The sequence below is a fragment of the Acomys minous genome (assembly GCF_964271855.1).
Source record: "Acomys minous genome assembly, chromosome: 18".
NCBI lineage: Eukaryota > Metazoa > Chordata > Mammalia > Rodentia > Muridae > Acomys > Acomys minous.
Window position 1 is genome coordinate 4010424 of NC_140501.1, and position 15731 is coordinate 4026154.

Sequence of the window (15731 nt, forward strand, 5' to 3'; positions counted from 1 at the left end):
TTTGAGACAGGGTTTCTTGGCTGTCCTGGACTCACTTTGTAGACCAGGTTGACCTTGAACTGACAGGGATCCTCCTGCCTCTGCCTCTTAAGTGCTGGGATTAAAGGTGTGTGCCACCACACCTGGCTGATCTTTCTGACTTTTAAAAAATCTTGTGTGTGTGTGTGTGTGTGTGTGTGTGTGTGTGTGTGTGTGTATACATGTGTGTGCATGAAGATACAGGCATGCCATAGCATTCATTTGGAGGTGAGAGGATGTTTGTCTCCATCACCAACTTCCACCTTGCTTGAGATGGTCTTGTCTCTCTGTTGTTCTCTGCCATGTATCCATGTATGCCACACTGGGAATTTTCTTGTCTCACCTCCCATCTTGCTGTGGGAGGGCTGGGATTACAGCTGTGTGTCACCGCAGAAGCTTTAAGTCAGTTCTGGAACTGAACTCAAGCTCTCAAGATTGACAGTATTTCCACCCACTGAGCCATCTCCTCTGCACCTGATCATCCTGGATTTTGCAAAAGACATAAACAAATTTCTGAATGATTTGCTCACTTGTCCTGCATCTTATAGCAGTCAGGACTTGAATTTGTGTTTATGGCCTGTGAGTGTGGGAGCCTGCTGCCCTAAACCACTTCATTTACTCTGTGTGTGTGTGTGTGTGTGTGTGTGAGAGAGAGAGAGAGAGAGAGAGAGAGAGAGAGAGAGAGAGAGAGAGAGAGAGAGAGGGAGGGAGAGAGAGAGAGAATATGCATGTGCATATTAGAGGCATGTGCTTTCTGGTGTGTGAGGATACACACACACACACACACACACACACACACACACACACACACACACACACTGCCTGTGGAGGGAGACTGGAGGCAAACCCTTTATTGAGAAAGGGTCTCTTGTTGACCTGGAACTCACCAGGCAGGCTACAGTGGCTGTCTGGTATGTGTCAGGGATCCGCCTGTTTCTGCTTCCCTAGTGCTGGGATTACAACCACCCACTGTCTTGCCATGCTGTGTCTTATGTGAGTTCTGAGGATCAAGTGAAGCTGCACTCTTACTGACTGAGCCATTTTGCCAGTTTCAGATAGATAGATTAGATACGATAGACAGACAGACAGAGAGATATAGATATAGATATAGACTCCCTCCATCTTTATGAAGTAACAGTAACTAAAGGCCACACTATAAAGGATGAAAGGCAAAGGGCACCATGATCCGAGGTACCCCATTCTTTCTTCTTTTTTACTAATCTTAAAACCCACATAGAAAAAAAAAACCCTAGAAACTAAACTTTCATGTATCTAAATAAAATAAAAATGAAGAAAAGGCGATTATTTTTGTGTAAAATGAAAGGGGCAATGATAATAATTATTGCTGTCCTTATCATTTGTGAAGATTTCTTTCCTTTTCAAGTTTGAAACATTGATTTCCGCAGGGCCTGGGGTGGCACGTCCAGCTGACTGGCTGCACAGACTTTTGCAGTTTTGGTTTCTGGTGAGGTCACTGATGTCTTGAGAACCCGCCACACCCACGTGAGGGAGCCCGGAGTGGACGAAGAGACATAGATGGGGCAGCAGACGGGGGCCTGGGTGGGAGCGGAAGTGGTCACGGTTGGAGGGGAAGCGGTCACGAGCCTTCCGCATGAGCCTTCCGCATGAGCCTTCTCGGTACTTTATAACAGCCAGCGGCTAGAAGCCAGCTACAAAAATTTTTTATTAAAGACAGAAGTGACCACAAACCCTGAGTGTTCAGCCCACTCAGCTTTCACAAAGCAAACATCATCTGTGCAACATGCACCCAGACTACGAAATTAAGACACAGGCAGGGTCCCAGGGCGCACCTTAGCGCCTCCTTGGCCCTATCATTCCCCGGGGATGACCACATTCCCTCGGTCACGCTGCCTGGCTCTCGGCAAAGCTCCATCTTTGCACCACGAGAGCGGGTTCTCTCCTTCAAGAAGCCTGCTCTGGCAGCAATCGCCGTTTCAAAGCAGGAGGGGGTGGGGGGTAATGTACGTGAGGGAGTCATTTTGTGTGTAGGAGAAAAGTGTTTCTAATTTTCAGTCCTGCGAATGTGAGGAGAAGGGAAACGTGAGGTAGGCAAAGGACTCAGTCAAAGCCTCCAGGCTCCACGTCCCTGCAGAGGCTGGAAGGAGTCCAGAGCTGCGCCATTCTCCTACCCTGCCTTCCCCAGCCCAGGCCAACACAGGTTTCAGGCCCAGGACGTGAGCGTGTCTGGATAGGTGAGGAGCAATTAGCAGCGTGCTCCCCGGGAACAGGCTTCTGGACTAAACACAAGGGTTAGTGTCCTTCAGGGTTGGGGTGTGTGTGTGTGTGTGTGTGTGTGTGTGTGTGTGTGTGTGTGTCCAACCTAACTCCAGGGTTTTCTGAGTCCCTGCCACACTGTAATAGGAAGCTCGCCCTTCACCTCAACAGCTTTGGGGAATCAGGGAAGAGGGGACAGAAAGGGCCACTGGCTGCCATATGCTCAGGCCCTCAGAATAACTCCACTCTCTTGTCCTGACACAATGTGCAGGCCATGTTGTTGCTTTTTCTTGCCTTCTAACTCATCAAAACAGGAGATGCAGCTGAAAGCGGCAAACACAGTCCTACAGCCACAGGGCCGCTAAGGGGAGAGTCCGCACACACCTGGGAGGAACCCGCAGCTGTGGAAAGCCGACATGCCTCCACTCCGCACACTGAGCTCTCCCCCGGCGGCCCAGGATTTCCACAAATCATCGGGCCCTCAATTACTTCTTCTCATCAATTATTTAATCTGGTCTGGGTAAGGCAACATACATCTCAGCCTGAGGTGGGGGGCGGGGTTGGAGGTGGGGTTGTGCTGTTTAGTGGTCAGTGAGAAAATTGGCAAGGCAAATTTGAAAAGGCAAAATTTCAGTATGGCAGAGCGTGGAGAGAAGGAGGTGGGGGGCTGGGGGTGGGAAGGGAAGATGGGAGGGGGAGAGACAAGTAAAAGGACAGGGAGAGGCAGAGAGGAAAAGGAAGGGAGAGGGCGGAGAGAGCCCACTGTGTGGTGGTAGACTAGAGGCCTAGAGCTCCTCAGGTTAAACATCAACCTAAGGGCTTTCCTAGCGAGAGTCGGCCTGAGGGCGCGCCCCTTGGTAACGCTTGCAGTAGGCCCTGGTTTCTTCACCTTAACTTGGTCTCAGGCGGGGAGGCTGGGCACCCCGCCCCTGCTGCACTGGGGTCTCCTGAGTGGGTTTGGGCACACTGAGGGAGAAAAACCAGAGAGCCTTTCCTCGTTCCTCCTGCTGCTGACGGGAGCTGGGGGTGACCCTGGAGCCTACTGGTAGTGCAGCAGGTCTCTGAGAAGCTGAGGAGGACGGAAATGATCGGCACTCCACGTGGGTGGAGGAGAGGGAGGGAAATGCAAACAGCAAAGTCCAAGGCAGCCCGAACCCCGAGGCTCCCACTGTGTGACACCGGCTACCAGCCCATCTCTCCTGTCTAAGCCAAGGTCCAGTGCGCCAGCAGGGGTTCCAGGGCCCTGGAACAGCAGTGTACTGTTGGGGTAGACGATAATAATTTTAGAATGTTGTGGAACGTTCAACTGCTTTTCCCGTTGTGTTTAGACCTGAGGAGAAGAACTGAGGAAAATGCTGCTCACCCCTTCTCTATCCGTGCTGGTTCGGTAACGGTCGGTCCATGGGGTCCAAGGTGGCGTAAATGAAAGTATGAGACCCTGAATAAGGGAGGTGTGAAACTGACCGCATCAGAAGCTTCCAGCCTCTAGCAAAGGCCTGGCCTTCTGTGGAGACATCCAGGCTGCTTATGTGGAGTCCCAAGAGCTGACAAGGGGCGAGCACTCCCATTTTCTCACAGGGGAGAAGGTTGTTTCTGTGCATCTGGATTGTGCTGGCCCACTCACTGGCTGCCCTCATTAGACACTGCTTCTTAGAGCTTTGGGAGAGGGTGGGCATGGCCTGCACCAGAGTCTCACTTGGTTTTTTTTTTTCACTCAGGGCTCCCTTCTGACTCCCATCTGTGTGGCAGAGGCAGTGTGTCCCCCCCCCCCAACCCCCATCTGAGTATGTCTCCCATTCCAGTGCCAAAGAGCCCAGAGCAAGCTGGGAGCAGCTGGAGTGCAAGTCGTGGGAAGTAAAGGGTTAAAAAAAAAAAAAAAGACCAAAGCTGTCTGCTGGCCCTTGCAGCCCCAGAGGCAGCAGGTCCCTTTGATCCTGCCTCTTAATTGTAGCCTAGTTGCACCAGGGAACTTTAAAGAAAAGAAACTGGGAGACTTGAGAGATGGGGCTTGTTTTGTTTCCTGAGGGGGGATAGAAGGTCTTCTTGTTGGCTGCCAGGAAGCTGGTACCCCAGGGCCCAAGTGATGAGTTTGCTAAGCAGGACAGCATCCCCATCCCGTCTCCCATGCAAGCATCCGATCTGAGGAGATCCCCAGGAATGCTACATCTATGAAGGCCTTTTGGGTGGGAGCAAGCAGGAGAGAGGCTTAGCATAGCATGGGCAGAGCGGAAGGCAGACATCCTGAGCAGCCTCTCAGAGCCCTTGGAGGAGGATGGAAGTCCTGGCAGGAAACACACTGCATGAGGGACGCAGAAGATGGAAAGTGTTCCTAGCCCGGCCCAGTGGCAAAGGCCCCTGATCCTAACTACCAGCAAGGTCAAAGCAGAAAGTTTACAAACTCAAGGCCTCCACGGGCTACAGAGAGTTTGAGACCAGACTGGATATTTTAGCAAGACCTTGCCTCAAAACTGAACATAGAGAAAGAACAAAGAATGTAGCTCAGTGGGCTTGCAACTATCCCACAGTGCGCACAGATGTGTTTCTGGGGAATTTGCTCCAATAGCAATGTCAAAAACAAAAACAAAAACAAAACAGCACAAAACTTGAATAATTCTCTTCTCTCCCTCTCTCTCTTCTTTCCCTTCCTTCCCTCCCTCCTTTCCTCCCTCCCTCTTTCCTTCCCTCCTTCCCTCCGTCCCTCCCTCCCTCCCTGTCTCACACAAGCCCCATGACGTGGTGCTACACCATGTTCCTTTCTGAATAAGCCTCCCCCACGCCCCCTCCCAGCACAGGCATTTTCCTAAGCAAGGCCCTTTCTGCAATCCCCAAGGAAGCTCTCCTGACTGAGGTTCAGGTGTTGATTCCTTCCAAGTGTCTCTTGCCTTTGTTTTGCTCCTGACGAGCTGGTGACCTTGGCAGACAATCCTCCCTCTCCTTCACCTTCTTCATAAGACATTTTAACGGAACTGATGGACACGGCCCTCAACAGTAGGCACTCAATAAACTCGATAAACATCTGCTCTGCTTCACTCTTAAAAGGTTATTGGGCAGGTCAGCTAAGCACGCCCTGCCCCACCCCCACTCATCTGCGTGTGGACTGACAGGCATCCATCCAGCAGGAAAGACTTCCCCTAAATCAGTTCAGGTCCATTCCTGGCTCCAGAAAGGAGAGAGCCTTCTTGGTTGACAGAGAAAGAGGCAACACCCCAGAGAAGAAGAGCAAGCGCTCTCCTCAGGCCTGGACCTTTCCCTGTCTTCTGTAATGAAGTCTCATTTACAGACTGTAACTGAAATGCAGTGATGTTAAACGCGCGGCCCAATGAAGGTGGGGTTTAAGGTCTGCAGTGCACTCAGTAGACTTTTGGGGGCAATATTCAATGCTGATTTCTAAAATATTTTTTAAGGGAATGAAAAAAAAAATCTCTGAAGCAGATACGTAAGCAGAGAGGCCTCACCTTGGGGTAGTGACCAAACTCGTGCAAGTTGTGAGTCTGTGTCCATGACAACCACAGACATCTCAGGCATGGGAGGTTTCCACAGATGGGCTCTGTGTGGTCTCAGAGGTTCTCACCTCTGCTGTCATCCCTGCCTTCACCCTTTCAGCCCTAGCTGGACTCCTGTAAGACTGGGAGGTGACATCAGCATAATCTGACTGCTGAGTAAGACCTCCAAGCACCCCACAGACGCCAGCCTGCACCCCGCACGGGCCCTTAAGGTGAGCTACTGCAGACCCAGCATCTACGGGCACTCAGATTTCTTCGAGGCCGCCCTAGTGTCCCAGATCCCCACCCCGCCCGAGTACAATGAATGGTACCATCATCTTCACCCTCTGGGAGCTTGTTAGGAGAGCAGCGTCAGCCCCACCCCAGACCTACTGAATCTCGGAATCTACATCCTTAATAAGATCCCCAGGTGACCTGCGGGTACCTGAAAGTTGGAGCAGTGCTGTTCTGGTTTACCCCTTAGAGGCATCTGGCAGGAGGGCACCAGCCACCTCCAAACCACACCAAGTACTTTCTCATCTTAAGGTTTGTTTCCAAGCAGGCCTTATGGCTGGCTTCAGGAGACTGTGACCGACCCATGAACAAGACAACCAGTGTCTGGTGACACTTCACTCTAGAATTACCATCCTAACCGGTGACATCCTGAAAATACGCATCTTAAAAGGCAGATGCAAAAGTCTCGATAATTTTGCTTTTAAATGTTTCACCTTTGAAAAATCTATTTTTTAAAGTCACCTGTACATACGAAATGTGCAGCTATGACTGTTCCCTCATCCACCCACTGTTCTGTGGCTTCAAACATGACTATGAGCAAATGTTTGTCTCCAACAGGATCACTGCCAGGGACTCATGCTGAAGAGGGTAAAATAAGTGTAGGAGGCTGTGATCATTAATTTTGATTGTCAACTAGATGGGATTTAGAATTACCATGGCAACAAACCTCTGGGCAAGTCTGTGAGAAAGTTTTAAGATTGGGTGGACTGAGATGAGCAGACCCCACCCTAAAATGTGGGTGGTTACCATTCAGAAGGGGGGGAAGGGGGGTCCTGGGTGAACGAAGAATGTCCTTTTCCATTCCTCACCCCTACTTCCCTTTGGTGATGGACCACACCCTCGAACCGTGAGCCAAGGCCAGCCTTCCCTTCTGCCTGGCGCTTTTGTTCTGAATTTTGCCCAGCAACAAGAAGAGTAAACAAATGACTGTTATGGACTCATGCAGGCTGGGATATTGTCCTTGAGTTTTCCTTTTTTTATTTTATTTTATTTTTTTATTATTTTCTTCTTTTACATGTATTTAGTTTCCTAATTCTTCGCTAGCTCTCAGTGTCTTCTGGGCCACCGCTAATTCTTCTCAAGGCTCCTCCCCACTGGTCAGCTGCCTGCTTCTCTCCACCCTTGCTGTCTGTGTGACAGTGAGTACGCATGACACCAATAGAGCTTCGAGACCTCTCTCTCGGGCTCAGAAACTGCCATCCCCTCCGCTCGTTGGCAAGGGTCTATAAGATAGCTCCACAGGTATACTCCACTACTGGCTAGAGCGCCACGTGGAAAGCTCACAGCTCATCACCATCTCTCCTCCTCCTCCCCCAACCCTCTCCCCTTCAGGTTTCTTGTTCTCTCTATACCCTTCCCAGGCACGGCACCATCAGCATCTCTATACCCTTCCCAGGCACGGCACCATCAGCATCTCTATACCCCCTCCCAGGCACGGCACCATCAGCATCTCTATACCCCCTCCCAGGCACCGCACCATCAGCATCTCTTGTGATAGAAAGCATACTGTATTTCTGGCATTTCTGAGCTCTTGCAGCTTCTCTTATTTTCCCGTTGTGATGTCTTTCGGAACTTTTCTCCTCCACTTCTTCCTTGCATTATGCCCGGAATATTCTAAATTTTTTTTTCCTGTCCAGTGCCATCAGTCCCAGCAAATGGTCTAACCACTAGGCCTATCTCACGGATTCCAATAGGATCTATATTAAGTATCACATAGGTGTCGTAAGCTGTAAGATTAAACTCTGCTGCGTGGCTCTTCCGCTCTACCCTCCCCTGTGGGTTCCAACTGTCCCCACGTCCTCCAACCCCAACACCCTATCCGCAGTCCACTCTCCTCCCGGTTCCTGGGTCCCTGACCTCACCACTGATCCTCTTCCCTGACCCCTGAGCTCTCCACACTTTTTGACCACACACTCCTACTATGAAACATTGTGTAAATCAGAAACAACCGTCATAATAATCGGTCCTTATTTACAAACAGTGTTCTTGCATAACCATGCCAATGTGACCTACACATCATCAAATGCACAAGAAAATCAGCAGCTCAAAAGGATACACTAAATAGTATACAAGTTGGGCCCCCTCTTGGGAATGAACAGTCTTACCCTTGGCCTGAGTTGTAGACTCTGCACACTAGGGAGGCTGACGCAGACAAAGGTTTGCACTTAGAGCCAGAGCAGGTGCCCCTTCCTCCACGAAGCCCTGTCCACTGTCTGACCCCAGAGCAGCTCTCTCTCCCAGCGTCTCAGAACTCTAAAGCCACAGGCACTAAACTATCTACGTCATATACACTTCCTCAAGACTTTCAGTTTGATTAACTGAAGCTTGCATTTAGGATGCCAGAAATTTATAGATTTTTTTTAAGGATAATTCAATTTCTTAATTAAAAACATTACTGTCCTCTCCAAACTGCTAGAGTTGAGCCCCTGTTCAATTATGTAACATATATTGTATGAGAAGCTACAAGTTGGACCCCAGTGTGTGTGAATCATTTTGCCCGTTAGACGTCACACGCATAGGTTCCTGTCCGTTCCACTTTGGGGCTACTAAAGCTTGTCGCATGTTACTTACCCTCACCCCAATCCTGTTTTCATTTAATTTGTTAAACAGGAAATGGGTGTTCTGATCAATAGAGGAGATAATAAACATAAAACCTGAAATAGCAAACATTTGTAGATGTGACTATTACACTCGGAATTTAATCAAACAGAGAATAAATATATCTGAAATTTCTAACACAATTGGTCTTTCTACCTTGAGACCAAAGTTCTTTCTGTAAGTTATTTACTTCATCTCTCTTATTTATTCAGCTGAAAACCTACGATGCTGGCTATCTGTAGGACTTGAGAGGCTCAGAGGCCTGAATTTAAGTGGTGGCCAGGCGGGCTTTTGCTGCAACCAAGTCTTCAGAGAGTTCTTATCTTTTATCAGCAAACTGAGAGGGCTGTTGATGGGGCGGGGCTCCAGCAGTCTCAGCTTGCTTGTGGCGAGTGCCCCTAAAATAGTCATGTCCACTGCCCACACCCATCTTTCTACGGGTTTAAGAGACTCGGTGAGATGCTCTCAGGGAAACAGAGGCTGTGGAGTTGTTGATTCCGCCTGTTCTCTGGCCTTCAGGACATTATAACCCCTCACTGGGGTGTGGGGCTTCATCCTGCAGCCTAAGCAATCCAAGCTGAGAATGTCCGTCTCTGAGGCTGCCTTGGTCTAAACAAATCCTGTCTGATAAAGTGACGTGCATCTATGTCCTCACACCTGGAGTGGGTATGTGTATACATACACACACACACACACACACACACACACACACACAACACACACACACACGGTAGCCCAGGCCGACCTAGAACTTACTATGTTACAAAGCATGCTTGTGAACTTCTGCCTCCAGCTCTTGAGTGCTAGCGACTGAGGTCTGCCCCCACTATTCCTGGCTTTATGAGATAGTAGGTCGGAATTGACGGGAGGCTTCTCGTATGCCAGGCAAGCACTCCACAGCTGGGCTAGATCCCCAGCCTCCTAACAAACACAAGCTTTAAAATCTAATAGCTCATCTCCTGGAGTTTCAGCCAGAGTGCCTTACTCAAGGTTCTCACTTCCTAAGTCCCCACTGGCGCTGCTGATGGAGACAGTGCCAGCAAATGCCCTTGTCCGGTACAAGGAGCCCCGCATCTGCTGACCATTCGTCGGAAGAAGTTGTGCTCTTATCTTATGTGGGAGGATCTGCTTTCCCAGCTTCTGTGCACTGCAGGCGGCTCAGCACCGAGACCTGCAGTGTTTCAGGAGCATGGCAGTCACTCCTGCTTCCACTAAGGTGACTTACACAGCTCTTCAATGCCAGCTTGCCATGGATGCTCCTAACCTTGGCCTAGCTCCTCTATGGATGGGAGACCCAGGGCCGATTAAAAAAAAAAAAGCTTTAAAAAGACAGGCTGCCTTTCCAGCCTCTGCTCTGAGCTCTGCCCCTAACTGCACCCTTTAGCCCCACATAGTTTGCATCTGTCCACAGAAAGGATGTTCAGGGGCAAAAAAAAAAAAAAAAAAAAAAAAAAATCTCCCAAACCACTGCCATCAAAATAACTTACAGTTTAGAGGGGGAATCAACGAAGACAAAACAAACCCCTGCATTTATGAAAGAATGCGAGGACGTGTAAGCCTCCAGAGGCAGCTTCGAGTTTCCTCATAATTGCATCATGGGCTGCTGGCGGCAGGCAGCAGCTCAGGAGTGAGAGGGTCTAAGATTTCCTTTTGTTCACTGGCTGGCATTTAAGGCTTTACAAATGACGTGCCCACGGTCCCCTTGCCACTAAGGGCTGAAGCTCTGGTTGCCAATACTCAGAGTGAGTGCTCCCAAAAGCCATCTCTCCTGGATGCTTCAAGCACTCTGACACACTGTGGCTTACCTCTCTTTACGTTAATTATACAACACTAACGGTAGGGAATGGGGCAGAGGTGAAGAAAGTATGGACATCTAGCTCAAAAAAACAAACAAACAAACAAAAAAACAAAAACAAAAACAACAAAAAAAAAAACCCGAAAACTGTTCTATCCCTAAACAGCAGAATCACATCTGGATTAAAATCAACATCTGGCGGCTAACAATGCTAGCCTGATGCAGAGCCTTTGAAATGTAGGATTTTATGGCAGTTGCGTTTGTACTTATTCACAAAGGCAAGTACTAGGTAGGTTGGTGTTTCCGCAAAATGCAAGAGCCTGCCTGAAGGCCGCTTAACAAACACTTGTTGACTGACTGACTGATAGACTAGCTGGCCGAGGAGACCTTAAACAATGCGTTCTTTGTCAAAACACTAAAGAACATGGTTGGGTCCAAGATGTTTTGTCATATTGTGGGGGAGTAAGAGAAGGCCAGCTTAAAACTGTTCACCACCCTCGCGCAGGCTCAGCAAAGAGAGCTGGAGCCTGACTGAACATACCTGCTTGCACCCCGTGCTGAGGCGGCTGTGGAGGCAGAGGTGGGGCCTAGCTGTGACAGAGCCTGGCCCTTGGAGGCCCAGGCCTGAAGCAAGCGCCCTACTATCACCTTTGACTCCTGGCTGAGACTATCACTCTTACAGCAAGAGGCACTTTGCACACATTTTCAAGAAGGAAAACAAAACCTGGACTGACTAAAATCCTGGAGGGGGGAAAAAAAGCCAACCAGTACTGTAACTGATCCATGAGGCCCAAATTAGAACTATTTCACCCTCCACAGTGAGATGCCACGCTCCCGGCTCCACAGGGCCTGTCTAACTAAACTGAGTGATTCTTTCCAGAAAGGAAGCTTGGGCTCCTAACCCTTCATTTTATTTTCCCCACAGTCTCTTCCCTTCTCTCCTCACAGGGTTTCAGGCTGGGCCCTCTGTAGCTTGTCCTGCTCTCTGTGGGTCCTGACCTTGGGGTCAGTCTGGGCTCACCTGATTGACTTTTGACCCGCGGGTCTGTCATGACTCCTGCCCGCTTTCCTCTCTCTGACACCCCTCACCCCCCACTGCCCACCTGCATCCTCTTTGCCAGGTCTCTCTGCCTGACAAGGCTGCAGTAGCTGTTAACCGCCCAAGGGCCTCTCAGGGACAGCTCTCTGTGTGGAGGTGCTGAAGTACCCAAACTATGTTTTCCACAACTGTTGCCTCTCGTCCCTGTCCATCTCTTCCTTAACCTTTCACCTTTCACCTTTCACCCTCTGCAGTGTCCCCTACCTACTTCTGCACCGCTGTTCTTCTGTTATTTTGAAGTGTAGACAAGCCAAGTAACTGCCTTTATTCTCACATTTTTCTTGCTGGTAAGGGAATGTGAGAAGAAAGGACAAGAAAATGTGTGTCAGACTGACCCAGCTCCTTCTCCAGGAGGAACTCTCTCAAGCTCAGTAGCTAAGTCCTCTTTTCCCAGTTCCTGCTGGAAATCCCCAGGGCCTGCTCTTGGATTTCTATGGCGCTCCTCTGGCTCGGGACTGGCTGGGAGCCATGTGATATTGATTTGTTTTCACCATGGCAACAGCAAATTAAAACAAGGAGCCTAGCGAAGGCAGGCTGTTAAGCGGTAAAGCTCCATGACCAGTATTTTTCACAGGCATCTTTTTCTGCCTTCCGCCCAGTTTTCTCTCGTATGCACTCCACTTTCACAATTTCATGCAGGAACTAAAGGAAAGCTAGCACGGAGCACTGGGCACCAGAGCTCGGCGAAGCCTCCTGCTGGAAGAGGCTGGCTGGCCCAACCTCTAGAACATCAGACTAGATCGATGGAGGAAACTCAAACAACCATGCTTTGATTTCCTTGGAAATTTCATTTGTTGGCATAGGCATATACAGTCTTTGGGAAAATCATATGAAACTGACAGAGACTGCAGGGTTTTGTATTTGTGGCCTTATATCTTAGCGTGCCAAGACACTGGCAACAGTGTTGCCACCTTTGTACTTTACAAAACATACGGCACCAAGAGACAAACAACTTTTGCTACTGTTGCTTGTACTTAGTCCCTCCCTAGAGTTCTAGAATAAGAGGAAGTGGAATAGACAGAACCTGTTTCTGTGAAGAGAGGGAAACTGAGGTAGGCGTCTGCCCAAGGCCACATTAAGCAAGTGGTGTCTGGGAAGAAGGAGGGGAGGGCAGCTGATAGTGGGGACCCCTGGGAACTGCAGTGTGCTCCAACCCAAATTCTTTCTTTAAAAGACACCTCAATAAACACTAACCTTTCCCCTGATCCCTACCATCAAGGGTGTCACACGAGTGCCACCTGTGACACAGGGTTAACAGCAGGCACTATTGTATTTTATTTCCTTTGAGCCATCTGCGCCAGGATGTGGTGCTTTATCTGTGAAAGCAGCTGCCACCATCATCCAATCAACCTTGAACTTTGGTGGCAAACCCTGGGCCTTAGATAATGGATCCGGGGGACCTGGGATTGGGGACCCTGGTCCACACCATGAGCAGCGAGCTAGGCCAGAAAGAAAGTGCAATTCAGCTCCCTGAGCCTCCCTACTCTTTTCACTGGCCTAGCCAGAAAAGCCTGCAGAAAACCTGTGCGGACAGACAGACAGATGGACAGACAGGCCGGTAGGAGAAGTCGCCCTATTTGGCCTATGAAGGGTGATTGTGGCTTTAAATGCGAAGACATAACTCAAGTCCTGCCAACTGGGAGTTCGAATGTTCCTGGCCTGAACGGAGAGAAACAGTCCTCTCCACAAGCTGAATAAAAGAACACACAGCAGAAATAGTTGGGGGATGACGTCAGAAGTTCTGGGCTAGTGTCCTGCACTTCTCCTTGAAAGTAAAAACAGTGGGTCTAGAAGAATCTACGTGGCATTGCCCATATTCAAATGAGCACTGCTGTCCCCCAGGACGGAGCAAAAGAGAGGAAGAAAGTTCCTCTTATGTAGATGGGAAAAATGTCTCCTGTCTAATTTTTGTTCCTCGTTGTTGCCTAAATACACATATGCCCTAATAGATATTTTCGTACTTACTCTTTGTCTTTTAAAGAGACAGTACGCTTTTTGAAGAGCGTTGGAACAGTCATGGGGGTGGTGGTTAGGCAAGCTTTTTTTTTCCCCTCCGCTCCAGTGCTTGCTAACTATTCTAAAAATGTTACACATTTATTGTAAACACATGCTTCCAAGGCCTAACAAAAAAGCAGGGTTTCCTCATGCCTGGCAGGAATTTAAAACGGAAAAGGGCAGAAAGAATGCGTTAACGCAGAAATCCTTCCCTTCTCCTGGGCCAAGTGTGTTAAAAATAAATCTGCTTCAACCTTTTCTAGCCGCTGCTTCTCGGCAAGAAAGTTGATCTGGCTGGCCATAGTGAGAGCCCAGCTTTAAAAGCTAGCCAGCTCTCATTAAATTATTCTGCTGGCTGTGTGTTCTCATTAAAAATGCATACAGATCAGATAATTGCAGTAAGCATTATTAACCCAGCTTTACTTTTGAATATAATGGTCCCACTTTTAAGCTGGAAACAAAGACGGGGATGCCAGGAAAGGCAATGTAAACATTGAACTACAGTGTCTAAGACCAGGCAGGAAGCTACCTCTGCCATGGTGCTTAAAATGTGCTTTTGAAACTCAATTAAAGCCGTTGCCCTGTAGCACCAGGGTGGCCCCTGATTTCCAAGAAACAGACATATTTCGGCCCCAAACGTTCAACCGATGATTATTTACCATGATTTTTAAAACATTCTTAATTTTAAGTGTGTTTTCAAAGAATAAGATCCACGCAAACTTTATTCTTTAGCTCACTATGTCAGTAAAAACCTTGTCTATCTTGAGAAAATAACCTGCATCTTTCAGATAATTAAAAAAAATAATAAATGAATCTGTTCTTTAAATAAATAAATTTAAAACCTCGGTTTTATGCCTCACCCCAAACGGGGCGGCGTAGATTCCAGCTTTGCCATTTCTTGTTCTCAAATCCAAATGTTACGTAAAACTCCAGGGTTTCCTGTGAGTGTTCCCTTCGAATGAGTGGAATCCGGTCGCCCTGGCTTCCCTAAGCACACACACGGAATGCAGCACACTGCAGCAAACTCTTTAAACATTGAAGGGAAAAAAATGGGGGGGGGGGGTGTTGTCGTCCTCCTACCGTGTTTAGCTCTGCTTCTCCTGTCCATGGACAGTGACCCCAAGAATATCTGGCAGGACCGAGTGGCCGCGGCTTCTCCACCGCATCATGAGGAAGGGGGGTCCATGCAAGTAGTTCTCCGTCCCTGTTTATTGTACTCTGCGAGCCGCCGGCCGTGGCTGGAAATTTTTACCTTCAGATGATGAAGCAAAGACAGTCTAAACTCTGTTGCTGCGAGCTGCAGCCCTTCCTTCCCACAGGCCCCGCCCAGGCGCGGCCGGCCAATCCCTGGCCAGCTCGTCAGCCCTCTCGTCTGAAACTGGCCCTCATAGGATGACTGACACAGCAACACGGCGCTGGCAGGCTCCGAAAACAGTGCGTCCATACTGATGGAAGAGGGATCTCCCTCTCCCGAAGAAAGCAGCGCTAGCACCGAGACAAAGTGGCACGTAACTGGCACAGCACAGAGAGGGGTAGCTCAGACAAGCATGCTTCGAGACAGCCAGCCCAGAGCTGGGAGTTGCGTCGTAAACACTCCGGAAATCACGAAACTCCTAAGATGGCCAAGAAATCCAGTTGTATCCCAAAACTGAAGTCCTCTCGCCAGTTTGACAAACACTGAATTGTGTGTGTGTGTGTGTGTGTAAACAATATATATGTATATATTACATATGTTATATATTGTGTGTATGTGTGTGTGTATACACACACACACACACACACACACACACACACAATTCAGTGTTTGTCATGGAAAATAATACCTCACAGAACATTTGCATGCAATTCCCATGTCCGAGGGAGAATAACCAAGTCAGAGCACACCTTCAAGAGCAGAGCATGCTTGAAGCCCCAGCACACAGCTTTTCTAGAGGACAGATGTCATTGCAGTGGTTGGTCACTAGGACCCATATATCTTCCATCTGAGTTTCCAGGGCACCAGGGACTTCAGTCAGGGAGATTAGTATCTATACATTAAGCTTTGAGGCTCTTGGCTGGCACCCCAGGGGCACTGCGCGGGTCTTAAGTCCTCACACGTCGGCCCACCCTGTCATTAATGCCTGACTCCATGTGCTGGACGGTGTTTACTGCTGAGAACGCTTGGAGCTGATCCAAGGGGCACCCTCCAGTCCCAGTCTACAAAAAGACGGCCCAG

The 15731-nt window shown here is 49.0% G+C and overlaps 1 protein-coding gene across 8 annotated transcripts in view; it reads right to left on the reverse strand.

Moving 5' to 3' along the window:
* MBNL2 (muscleblind like splicing regulator 2) overlaps positions 1-14841 on the reverse strand; it is a 158321-nt gene extending 143480 nt beyond the window's left edge. For 4 of the 8 annotated variants that reach the window (XM_084767667.1, XM_084767663.1, XM_084767661.1 and 1 more), the window contains exon 1: positions 14597-14837. The gene's annotated coding sequence lies outside the window, so the exon portion shown is untranslated. Of the gene's footprint in view, positions 1-14596 lie in introns of all 8 variants that reach the window. The other 4 variants (XM_084767664.1, XM_084767665.1, XM_084767666.1 and 1 more) reach the window with 3 other exon arrangements.
* Between the last annotated feature and the right edge of the window lie 890 nt (positions 14842-15731).